The sequence below is a fragment of the Triticum aestivum genome, chromosome 2A (genome assembly GCF_018294505.1).
Source record: "Triticum aestivum cultivar Chinese Spring chromosome 2A, IWGSC CS RefSeq v2.1, whole genome shotgun sequence".
Classification (NCBI taxonomy): domain Eukaryota; kingdom Viridiplantae; phylum Streptophyta; class Magnoliopsida; order Poales; family Poaceae; genus Triticum; species Triticum aestivum.
In genome coordinates, this window is record NC_057797.1 from 280,758,056 (window position 1) to 280,770,490 (window position 12,435).

Genomic DNA, 12,435 nt, shown 5'->3' on the forward strand with positions numbered 1-12,435 from the left:
GTTGCACCTCTGGAAAGATAACAAGATGCTTAACAAAACATATGAAGGACTCACAGGCATAGCATGCACACAAAAATCATGGCAAAAATGACAAAAGTCTAAGATGAACTAGCAGATCTGACAATTAACTCACGAAGCCTCCTTCTAACAGCATTTCGGGTATCAAGATGAACTCAAATGAAAATGATGCAATGTAATGAAATGATGTACTCGTCGAGGCGAACATTTTGGTATGTTATATGCATGAATCGGAGCTACGGATGCAAAGTTACGGAGTCTCGAACAGAGCAAATTGGATCAGGAATCTCGGGACTTAGCAAAAAAAATCAACCTCTCCTAGGGTTTACTGTAGCTCCGATCCAGATCTGGATCGCATGGAGCCCGAGGATCGCCGGGGTTGGGGCGGCCGGAGTCGGACTTGGCGAGGGGGGCACGCCGGCCGATGAGGGAGGGGGTCGCCCGGGCTGGGCCGGAGCTGGGGCCGGCCGCGGCGGAGCGGGCGGCGGCGGCCGGCAGGCTCGGCGAGGCGGTGGAGGCGGTGGCCGGTGGAGGAAGCAGGCGGCGAGGCGGCGGGCGGCGACGCGAGGCGGCGGTGAGCGGGAGCGGGCCGCGGGGGCCGGACCTGGGCTCCCGGGCCACGGCGGCGGCTGGCGGTGGAGCGCCACGTGGCGGGCGGTGGTAGGCAGCGGCGGATCCGGACACGTCCGGCTCGGCGCGGACGTTGTCCGGCGGGGGCGGAGATCTTTTTTTTAGGGTTTGAGGACGAGGGGATCCGGATTTGGGATGGGGGGAGGTATATATAGGCATAGAGGGAGCTAGGAGAGTCCAAATGAGGTGCGGTTTTCGGCCACGCGATCGTGATCAAACGCTCTAGGACATGGAGCAGAGTTTGGTGGGTTTTGGGCCAAAATGGAGGGGTGTTGGGCTGCAACACACACGAGGCCTTTTCGGTCCCTCGGTTAACCGTTGGAGTATCAAACGAAGTCCAAATGGTACGAAACTTGACAGGCGGTCTATCGGTAGTAAACCAAGGCCGCTTGCCAAGCCTCGGTCCAATCCGGAAATGTTTAATCCCCACACACGAAAGAAAGCTAGAAATGGCCACCGGAGGAGAACGAAGCGCCGGAATGCAAAACGGACAACGGGGAAAAAGCTCGAATGCATGAGACGAACACGTATGCAAATGCAATGCACATGATGACATGATATGAGATGCAAGACAACGAAAAACAACACACGGAGACAAACCCGAACCCGAGAAATAAATATAACTTAACGCCGGAAACGGCAAGAGTTGGAGTACAAATAGGGAAGGTTACATCTGGGGCGTTACAACACTCCACCACTACGAAAGGATCTCGTCCCGAGATCTAGGACTAAAAGAACGCCGGGTACTCAGAATGGAGGTGATCCTCGCGTTCCCAGGTAGCTTCATGGTCGGAATGGTGTGACCACTTGACTTTGAGAAATTTGATTGACTTGTTGCGAGTCTTGCGTCCAGTCTCTTCAAGAATAGCAACTGGGTGCTCACGATAAGAGAGATCTTCTTGGAGCTCAATGTCCTCGAAGTTGACTGTGCGGTCAGGAGTCTTGAAGCACTTTCGAAGCTGAGAGACATGGAACACATCATGAACATTTGCAAAGTTTGAAGGAAGCTCGAGTTGATAGGCGAGGTCGCCTCTCTTGCTGACAATCTTGAAAGGTCCCACGTATCTAGGGGCAAGCTTCCCTTTGATACCGAAGCGACGAGTACCTTTCATAGGAGAGACACGGAGGTAAACATGATCTCCGATCTCGAAAGCCAAATCACGGTGCTTACTATCATAGTAGCTCTTCTGGCGGGATTGGCCTGCTTTGAGGTTATCTCGAATGACTTTGCACATTTCTTCTGCTTCTGTGATTAAGTCATTACCCAGCAGCTGACGTTCACCGGTTTCAGACCAGTTGAGAGGGGTACGACACTTCCTGCCATACAGAATTTCAAATGGGGCCTTGCCCGAACTTGCTTGAAAACTATTGTTGTAGGAGAATTCAGCATAAGGAAGACAATCCTCCCACTTCATGCCGAAGGAGATCACACAAGCCCTGAGCATATCTTCAAGAATCTGGTTGACACGCTCGACTTGACCGCTTGTTTGAGGATGGAAAGCAGTGCTGAAGCGGATGTTGGTGCCCATGGCCTTCTGGAAAGAATCCCAAAACTTCGAGGTAAAGATGCTGCCACGGTCTGAAGAGATCACTTGAGGAATACCGTGCAGAGAGACAATACGAGAGGTATAGAGTTCCGCCAATTGAGCTGCAGTGATCGACTCTTTGATAGGCAGAAAGTGAGCCACTTTGGTGAGTTTGTCGATGACAACGAATATAGCATCATTGCCACGCTTGGACTTTGGAAACCCAGTCACGAAGTCCATCTCAATGTGGTCAAACTTCCATTCTGGAATGGCAAGAGGTTGGAGGAGACCAGCTGGCCTTTGGTGTTCTGCCTTCACTCTTCTGCAGACATCACATTCATTCACGAATTGAGCGATCTCGCGCTTCATTCGAGTCCACCAATAAGCTTGCTTAAGGTCCTGATACATCTTCGTGCTCCCAGGGTGGATGGAGAGGAGAGAATTGTGAGCCTCGTTCATGATCACTTTACGGAGGTCACCTTTGGGCACAACAATACGATCCTCGAAGAAGAGAGTGTCCTTGTCATCAAGGCGGTAGCACTTGTACTTGGACTGACTCTTGGCAATCCCAATCTTCACCTTTTTCACCATAGCATCAAGAAGCTGGGCTTGGCGAATCTGGTCTTCTAAGGTAGGAGAGACTTGAAGGTTGGCGAGGAAACCTTGAGGAACAACTTGCAGATTAAGTTTGCGGAAAGCTTCACAAAGCTCGGGTTGATAAGGCTTAAGAATCAGACTGTTGCAGTAGGCCTTTCTGCTCAAAGCGTCAGCAATCACATTGGCCTTGCCTGGAGTATACTCGATACTCGGATTATACTCTTGAATCATTTCGACCCATCGAGTTTGCCTGAGGTTGAGATTAGGCTGAGTGAAGATGTACTTGAGACTCTTGTGATCAGTGAAAATGTCCACTTTTCTTCCCAATAGAAGATGTCTCCAAGTCAAAAGAGCATGCACAACTGCCGCCAACTCGAGATCATGAGTGGGGTAGTTCTTCTCATTAGGCTTCAACTGGCGAGATGTATAAGCAACAACTTTCTTCTCTTGCATCAATACTGCGCCAAGACCTTGGAGAGAGGCATCACAAAAGACCTCGTACGGCTTGGATTCATCAGGCGGAGTCAGAACTGGAGCAGTGATCAATTTCTCTTTCAAAGTGTTGAAAGCAATATCACACTCCGGAGACCAAACGTACTTGACGTGCTTCTGGAGAAGATTTGAGAGAGGCTTCGCGATCTTAGAAAAGTTTTCAACGAATCTTCGGCAATAGCTTGCGAGACCGAGAAAACTGCGGAGTTGCTTCACGTTCTGAGGAGGTTCCCAATTCACAATTGCAGACACCTTCTCAGGATTCACGGCAATGCCCTTGGCAGAGATGATATGACCAAGATAAAGAACCTCATCGAGCCAAAATTCACACTTGGAGAACTTGGCGTAGAACTGATGTTCTCTGAGCTTATCAAGAACCAAACGCAAGTGCTTGGCATGATCTTCCTTGTTCTTGGAGAAAACCAGAATGTCGTCGAGATAGACCAAAACGAAGTCATTGGTGTAGGCGTTGAAGATGAAGTTCATCATGCGAGAGAACGTCGGAGGAGCGTTGGCGAGGCCAAAAGACATGACAGTGTATTCATATGAACCAAAGCTTGTTCTGAATGCTGTCTTGGGAATATCTTCTTCACGAATGCGAATCTGGTGATAACCCATACGGAGATCAAGCTTGGAGAATACTTGGGCACCTTTGAGTTGTTCGAACAGCTCATTGATGTTGGGAAGTGGGTATTTGTTCTTGATGGTCTTCTTATTCACTGGACGGTAATCAACACAAAGTCGGTCCGTTCCATCCTTCTTCTTCACAAAAAGAACACCACAACCCCACGGAGAAGAACTAGGCCGGATGAGACCCATTCTTTCTTGCTCATCGAGTTGCTTCTTCAGCTCCTTCAGCTCTTCAGGTCCGAGCTTGTAAGGACGTTTGCACACAGGTTCCGTGCCAGGCTCAAGATCAATAACGAATTCAACTGGCCGGTGCGGAGGCATTCCTGGAAGCTCTTCTGGAAAGACGTCTTGATATTCGCAAACGACTGGAATTTGAGAGATGGCATCCAATTCACCCTTCTCATTGAGAGAAAACAGACGGATAGTATCATCACGAGCGGCAAAGACAATTACATCCTCAGACGAATGAGTCAATCGAATCTGCCTGGCTGCACAATCAAGCTGAGCCTTGTGCTTAGAAAGCCAATCCATTCCGAGAATAAGATCAATATCCGAGTTACCAAGAACCACCGGAGAAGAGAGAAACTTGTAATCGCCCAACGTGATAGAGACATCGGGAGCAACCAAACTAGAAGTCAAAAGCTTGCCAGGAGAAACAACTTGCATGACTTTGGGCATAATCTCGGTATCAACATTGTGCTTCGATGCAAAAGGGCATGACAAAAGGAATGCGATGCACCAGTGTCAAAAAGAACTTTTGCAGGAACATCGTTAACAGGAAGGTTACCCATGATCACATCTGACGAGTCCTCTGCCTGAGCTGCATTCATCAAATTGACCTTGGCATGCTTGGGGTTATGCTTGACCACAGCTGTACTTGTCCGATCTGACAGGAGGAGGAGGAGGAAGACGCCTCTGGTTGAAACACTTGTTGGCATAGTGACCCTTCTGTTGGCACTTGTTGCACGTGACCTCTGAAAGCGGACGGTGATACGGAGCACTCGATCTTGGAGCTTGAGACGAAGTCTTGTTCTGAAAGCCAGGGTTGGGTGGGTGGGAAGAACCACTGCCACCTTTGCTCTTCTGCTGATACGGCTGACGGAACGGAGGAGGAGGAAGCCAAAACTTCTGCTGCTTGGCCACTTGAGTAGAGGAAGAAGGAGTAACATCTCTGACTCGCTTCTTGGAAGCATCACACCTCAACTGAGCAGCCTCTTGCTTCAGTGCCATGTTGTAGAACTCATCGTATCTCAAGGGCTCGAAGAGAACAAGAGCGAGCTGAATATCTTCTCTGAGACCACCCCTGAACTGATATATCATGCTCTTCTCATCAGGCACGTCCTGCTTGGCAAAGCGGGTGAGCTTCTGGAACAACTTGTTGTAGTCATAGACAGACAAAGAGCCTTGCTTCAGATTGCGGAATTCCTCACGCTTGCTTTCAACCACGCTCTGCGGAATATGATGAGCTCGGAAATCTCGACGGAAATCATCCCAAGTGATAACACGTCCACCTCTGGAGTCCTTGTACTGCTGGAACCATTCTGCAGCTTGATCTTTGAGTTGGAAGGAAGCGAACTTGACAAAGTCCTCAGGCCTGACGTTACTGCACTCGAAATGCTTACACAGATCCACAAGCCAATCGTCAGCATCGGTTGCCTCAACACAATTGCTGAAAGTCTTTGGCCCGTTAGCAAGGAACTGGTTGAGTGTAGCAAAGTGACTCTGATTGCTGCCTTGATTCCCTTGACTGCCTTGATTGCGCTCTTGAAGAATTTGCATGATCAGCTGTGTGTTTGCATTGGTTGCGGCCATCACAGCTTGCCATGCCTCTGGAGGAGGTGGAGGTGGTGGCGGATCAGGATTCGGAGTCGTGCGCGTTGGAGGAGCCATCCTGAAGAGGTTGACCACCATTAGCACATTGACAGATAAATATTGAAGCTGAATCCAACGGAATGAAAATTGCAACATATAGTCTTCACATCCGAACAAAATGAACGAATGCATTCCTCTTGAAATGGTCACATATCCATAAATTGAGAAGCCACGTAGAATTAAGGTAGAGAAATAAATCAACAAGGTACGGATCAAGAACGAATAATCGGTAAGAAATCCCAATCTCAAACCAATATTCGTGGAAGAAGAACTAGAGCTACTAGAATTCCCACCTATGAAACTCCCGAACTTTCCGGTTATGCAATCAGGTGTTGGGGATACAGGGGAAGCATAATATCTCACCCAAACTAGCAAATCCTACATCCAGCTGTATCCATCCTTCAACACATAACCAAGAAACCTTCGGAAACCATCTACCTCAACCTTCGAAAAGCATCCGTTATACAAGTTATGGCGATACTCCCGAACTCCCGCCCCAGTACTGGGTGGCGTCGAGGTTATCTCACCAACGAACTGCATAAAAGAGATTTTCGATGTCGGCGAACATATCTCAAGTATTCCAGAATTGCAACGATAAAATTATGATGACAACACCTCAGAGCTCAACTCCCTGGGACACTTCCACTAAACCCCTGACAGGAGGCACCAAGACAATGTTCTCATCATAAAACCATCGGAACGATTCCAAGATACTCGCGTGATCCTAAATTTTTTTTAGTGAAATTTGAGAAGAGAAGAGTCAAAACTCTACGTCAGGATGCCTTACCAGAGCGATGAGGAGACTGGGAAGTAAAAAGAATTCCTAAACTCTCCGATATATAATTCCTAAAGACTCAAAACATTTTTCTAGACACAACTCGGCCGCTAAAAACGATCAAGCAATGGGGCTCCTAAGGTCGGGGAAGGCTCTGATACCAACTTATAACACCATCGATGCGACTATAGCTCCCACGTGTCGAGGAACGACTTAGAGACATAATCGCATTGAAGGCATATGTCGCAAGTTAGGCAATCTTCACAACATCCCATGTAATAATAATAAAAGGGGAGATAACATAGTTGGCTTACACTCGCCACGTCAATCAAGTACATAAATAACATTACATCATCCATACACTCATGGCCCGACTACGGCGCCAAAATAAAAGAGAACCCAACATGCGACACGGTCCCAATCACCCCCAACTGGGCACCACTACTGATCATCGGGAAAGGAAACATAGTATCGTTGAGAGTCTTCGTCGAACTCCCACTTGAGCTCATACGCGTCTCCTGGAGCGGAATCATCAGGCCCTGCATCTGGTGTAATAGTAATCTGTGAGCCACAGGGACTCAGCAATCTCGCACCCTCGCGATCAAGACTATTTAAGCTTATAGGAAGGCAAGGCTAAAATATGAGTGGAGCTGCAGCAAGCGACTAGCATAGTATGGTGGCTAACTTATTCGCAAAAGAGAGCGAGAAGAGGAGGCAAAGCACGAGCGAGAAGCTAGAGAACAACCTGCGCAAACATTACTCCAACACCGTGTCCACTTCCCGGACTCCGCCGAGAAGAGGCCATCACGGTAACACACTCAGTTGATTCATTTTAATTAATTAAGGTTCAAGTTATCTACAACCGGACATTAACAAATTCCCATCTGCCCATAACCGCGGGCACGGCTTTCGAAAGTTCAATCCCTGCAGGGGAGTCCCAACTTAGCCCATGACAAGCTCTCACGGTCAACGAAGGAATAGACCTCCTCCCAAGACGTTCCGATCAGACTCGGTATCTCGGTAACTCAAGACACTTCGACAGGTTAAAACAAGACCAGCAACACCGCCCGAATGTGCCGACAAATCCCGATAGGAGCTGCACATATCTCTTTCTCAGGGCACACTCAGATGAGACATCCTACGAGTAAAACCAACCCTCAAGTTGCCCCGAGGTGGCCCGCAGTCTACTCGGTCGGACCAACACTCAGAGGAGCACTGGCCCGGGGGGGGTTAAAATAAGATGACCCTTGGGCTCCGGTAACCCAAGGGAAAAAGAGGCTAGGTGGCGAATGGTAAAACCAAGGTTGGGCATTGCTGGAAAAGCTTTAATCAAGGCGAACTATCAAGGGGTTCCCATTATAACCCAACCGCGTAAGGAACGCAAAATCCGGGAACATAACACCGATATGACGGAAACTAGGGCGGCAAGAGTGGAACAAAACACTAGGCGAGAGGCCGAGCCTTCCACCCTTTACCAAGTATATAGATGCATTAAGATAGCAAGACAATATAATGATATCCCAACAAGTAAATAAAAGATGTTCCAACAAGGAACGGCCTCCAATCTTCACCTGCAACTAGCAACGCTATAAGAGGGGCTGAGCAAAGCGGTAACATAGCCAATCAACGGTTTGCTAGGACAATGGTGGGTTAGAGGTTTGACATGGCAATTGGGAGGCTGACAAGCAAAGGTAGGCATCGTAGCATTGGCATAGCAAAAGAGCGAGCAAACTAGCATAGCAAAGATAGTAGTGATTTCGAGGGTATGATCATCTTGCCTGCACAGTTGTCAGAGTTGACTGGATCCTCAAAAGCAAACTCAACGGGCTCCTCGTTAGCGAACTCGTCTCCCGGCTCTACCCAAACAAGACAAACAAGCAACAAGGATACAATCAACCACGTGCAAGACTCAAGCAACACGATGCAAAGATGATATGCTATGCGGGATGCGATGCGGGATGCAAAATGCAAGATATGACAGGGAATGCATGAACCCGGCCTCAACTTGGAATTCCAAGGGTGCCACTGGAAAGATGAGAAGAAATCGCTTGAAAACGATATAAAGAACGCCGGAATCGGAGTTACAGTTTGGAAATGGCAAGCGTTTCAAAAATGACACCGGTCTGCGATTTACAGCAAGTAGGCATCTAAATGCAATGAGATGAACATGCTACAGCACCCAAACATGACAACAAAATACATGGCAGGGGTGCACACAAGATGCTTAACAAAAGTCTAGCACTGAGCTACGGCCAATTCATCCATTAACAGGTTCAAACAAGCATGGCAAAAACGCAAATGCAAAACAGATCTCAGACTTAGTGAAATTAACACTTGTCTGAAATTTCAGATCATATAGCCCTCTTCGGAGCAACAAAACAACATGCTACAGGACCTGAACATGACAAAGAAAGACATGGCATGGAGCTACTCAACAAGCTTAACAAAAGTCCCTTAGTGACCTTGAGCCAAAAGGGATCACAAAATATACTAACAAGCACACGAACATAGCAAAAACATAATCAGTTTTCAGACTTAGTGAAAACTGAGACATGCTGAAATATAACTCACGAAGGCATGTTAACGAGCTCGATGCACTCACTACGGTGCAAGTCATGGCAAGGCAAGCATACATCCATTAAGAAGGCACAAAATTCTAGCTAGACATGGCAAGAACAATGGCATAGCATGCACGGATCAACTACAATAGCATCGGCAAAATCGCAAACGAGTTGACGATCTGCCCAGATTCACCACGAAGCAAAAGTAGAGCTCGATTGACTCAAGCTAGGGTGCTCCATAATTGCAAACAAAGACATGGATGGATAGAGCATAACATGATTAACAAAACTCCTTTACTGATCATCCTCAAAAGAGGCACGGATCACTAGGAAACAAGCTGAACATATGGCATCATGAACTAAATAATCCCAGACTTAGTGAAAACTACTAAGTCCCTGAAAACAGATTTACCGGGTGCCTCACTTTGCAAGCTTGCACAAGTCACCACACACATCCTAAAAATGCATGGGTTGCACCTCTGGAAAGATAACAAGATGCTTAACAAAACATATGAAGGACTCACAGGCATAGCATGCACACAATAATCATGGCAAAAATGACAAAAGTCTAAGATGAACTATCAGATCTGACAATTAACTCACGAAGCCTCCTTCTAACAGCATTTCTGGCATCAAGATGAACTCAAATGAAAATGATGCAATGGAATGAAATGATGTACTCGTCGAGGCAAACATTTTGATGTGCTATATGCATGAATCGGAGCTACGGATGCAACGTTACGGAGTCTCGAACAGAGCAACTTGGATCAGGAATCTCGGGACTTAGCAAAAAAAATCAACCTCTCCTAGGGTTTACTGTAGCTCCGATCCAGATCTGGATCGCATGGAGCCCGAGGATCGCCGGGGTTGGGGCGGCCGGAGTCGGACTTGGCGAGGGGGGCACGCCGGCCGATGAGGGAGGGGGTCGCCGGGGCCGGGCCGAGCTGGGGCCGGCCGGGGTGAGGGCGGCGCGCGGCGTCCCGGCCGGCGGAGCGGGCGGCGGCGGCCGGCAGGCTCGGCGAGGGGCGGAGGCGGCGGCCGGTGGAGGAAGCAGGCGGGCGAGGCGGCGGCGGCGGCGCGAGGCGGCGGGGAGCGGGGAGCGGGCCGCGGGGGCCGGACCTGGGCTCCCGGGCCGCGGCGGCGGCTGGCGGTGGAGTGCCCACGTGGCGGGCGGTGGTAGCGGCGGCGGATCCGGACATGTCCGGCTCGGCGCGGACGTTGTCTAGCGGCGGCGGAGATCTTTTTTTTAGGGTTTGAGGACGAGGGGATCCGGATTTGGGATGTGGGGGAGGTATATATAGGCATAGAGGGAGCTAGGAGAGTCCAAATGAGGTGCGGTTTTCGGCCACGCGATCGTGATCGAACGCTCTAGGACATGGAGCAGAGTTTGGTGGGTTGGGGCCAAAATGGAGGGGTGTTGGGCTGCAACACACACGAGGCCTTTTCGGTCCCTCGGTTAACCGTTGGAGTATCAAACGAAGTCCAAATGGTACGAAACTTGACAGGCGGTCTACCGGTAGTAAACCAAGGCCGCTTGGCAAGTCTCGGTCCAATCCGGAAATGTTTAATCCCCACACACGAAAGAAAGCTAGAAATGACCACCGGAGGAGAACGAAGCGCCGGAATGCAAAACGGACAACGGGGAAAATGCTCGAATGCATGAGACGAACACGTATGCAAATGCAATGCACATGATGACATGATATGAGATGCATGACAACGAAAACAACACACGGAGACAAAGACCCGAACCCGAGAAATAAATATAACTTAACGCCGGAAACGGCAAGAGTTGGAGTACAAATAGGGAAAGTTACATCCGGGGTGTTACAACACTCCACCACTACGAAAGGATCTCGTCCCGAGATCTAGGACTGAAAGAACGCCGGGTACTCAGAACGGAGGTGATCCTCGCGTTCCCAGGTAGCTTCACGGTCGGAATGGTGTGACCACTTGACTTTGAGAAATTTGATTGACTTGTTGCGAGTCTTGCGTTCAGTCTCTTCAAGAATAGCAACTGGGTGCTCACGATAAGAGAGATCTTCTTGGAGCTCAATGTCCTCGAAGTTGACTGTGCGGTCAGGAGTCTTGAAGCACTTTCGAAGCTGAGAGACATGGAACACGTCATGAACATTTGCAAAGTTTGAAGGAAGCTCGAGTTGATAGGCGAGGTCGCCTCTCTTGCTGACAATCTTGAAAGGTCCCACGTATCTAGGGGCAAGCTTCCCTTTGATACCGAAGCGACGAGTACCTTTCATAGGAGAGACACGGAGGTAAACATGATCTCCGATCTCGAAAGCCAAATCACGGTGCTTACTATCATAGTAGCTCTTCTGGCGGGATTGGGCTGCTTTGAGGTTATCACGAATGACTTTGCACATTTCTTCTGCTTCTGTGATTAAGTCATTACCCAAAAGCTGACGTTCACCGGTTTCAGACCAGTTGAGAGGGGTACGGCACTTCCTGCCATACAGAATTTCAAATGGGGCCTTGCCCGAACTTGCTTGAAAACTATTGTTGTAGGAGAATTCAGCATAAGGAAGACAATCCTCCCACTTCATGCCGAAGGAGATCACACAAGCCCTGAGCATATCTTCAAGAATCTGGTTGACACGCTCGACTTGACCGCTTGTTTGAGGATGGAAAGCAGTGCTGAAGCGGATGTTGGTGCCCATGGCCTTCTGAAAGAATCCCAAAACTTCGAGGTAAAGATGCTGCCACGGTCTGAAGAGATCACTTGAGGAATACCGTGCAGAGAGACAATACGAGAGGTATAGAGTTCCGCCAATTGAGCTGCAGTGATCGACTCTTTGATAGGCAGAAAGTGAGCCACTTTGGTGAGTTTGTCGATGACAACGAATATAGCATCATTGCCACGCTTGGACTTTGGAAACCCAGTCACGAAGTCCATCTCAATGTGGTCAAACTTCCATTCTGGAATGGCAAGAGGTTGGAGGAGACCAGCTGGCCTTTGGTGTTCTGCCTTCACTCTTCTGCAGACATCACATTCATTCACGAATTGAGCGATCTCGCGCTTCATTCGAGTCCACCAATAAGCTTGCTTAAGGTCCTGATACATCTTCGTGCTCCCAGGGTGGATGGAGAGGAGAGAATTGTGAGCCTCGTTCATGATCACTTTACGGAGGTCACCTTTGGGCACAACAATACGATCCTCGAAGAAGAGAGTGTCCTTGTCATCAAGGCGGTAGCACTTGTACTTGGACTGACTCTTGGCAATCCCAATCTTCACCTTTTTCACCATAGCATCAAGAAGCTGGGCTTGGCGAATCTGGTCTTCTAAGGTAGGAGAGACTTGAAGGTTGGCGAGGAAACC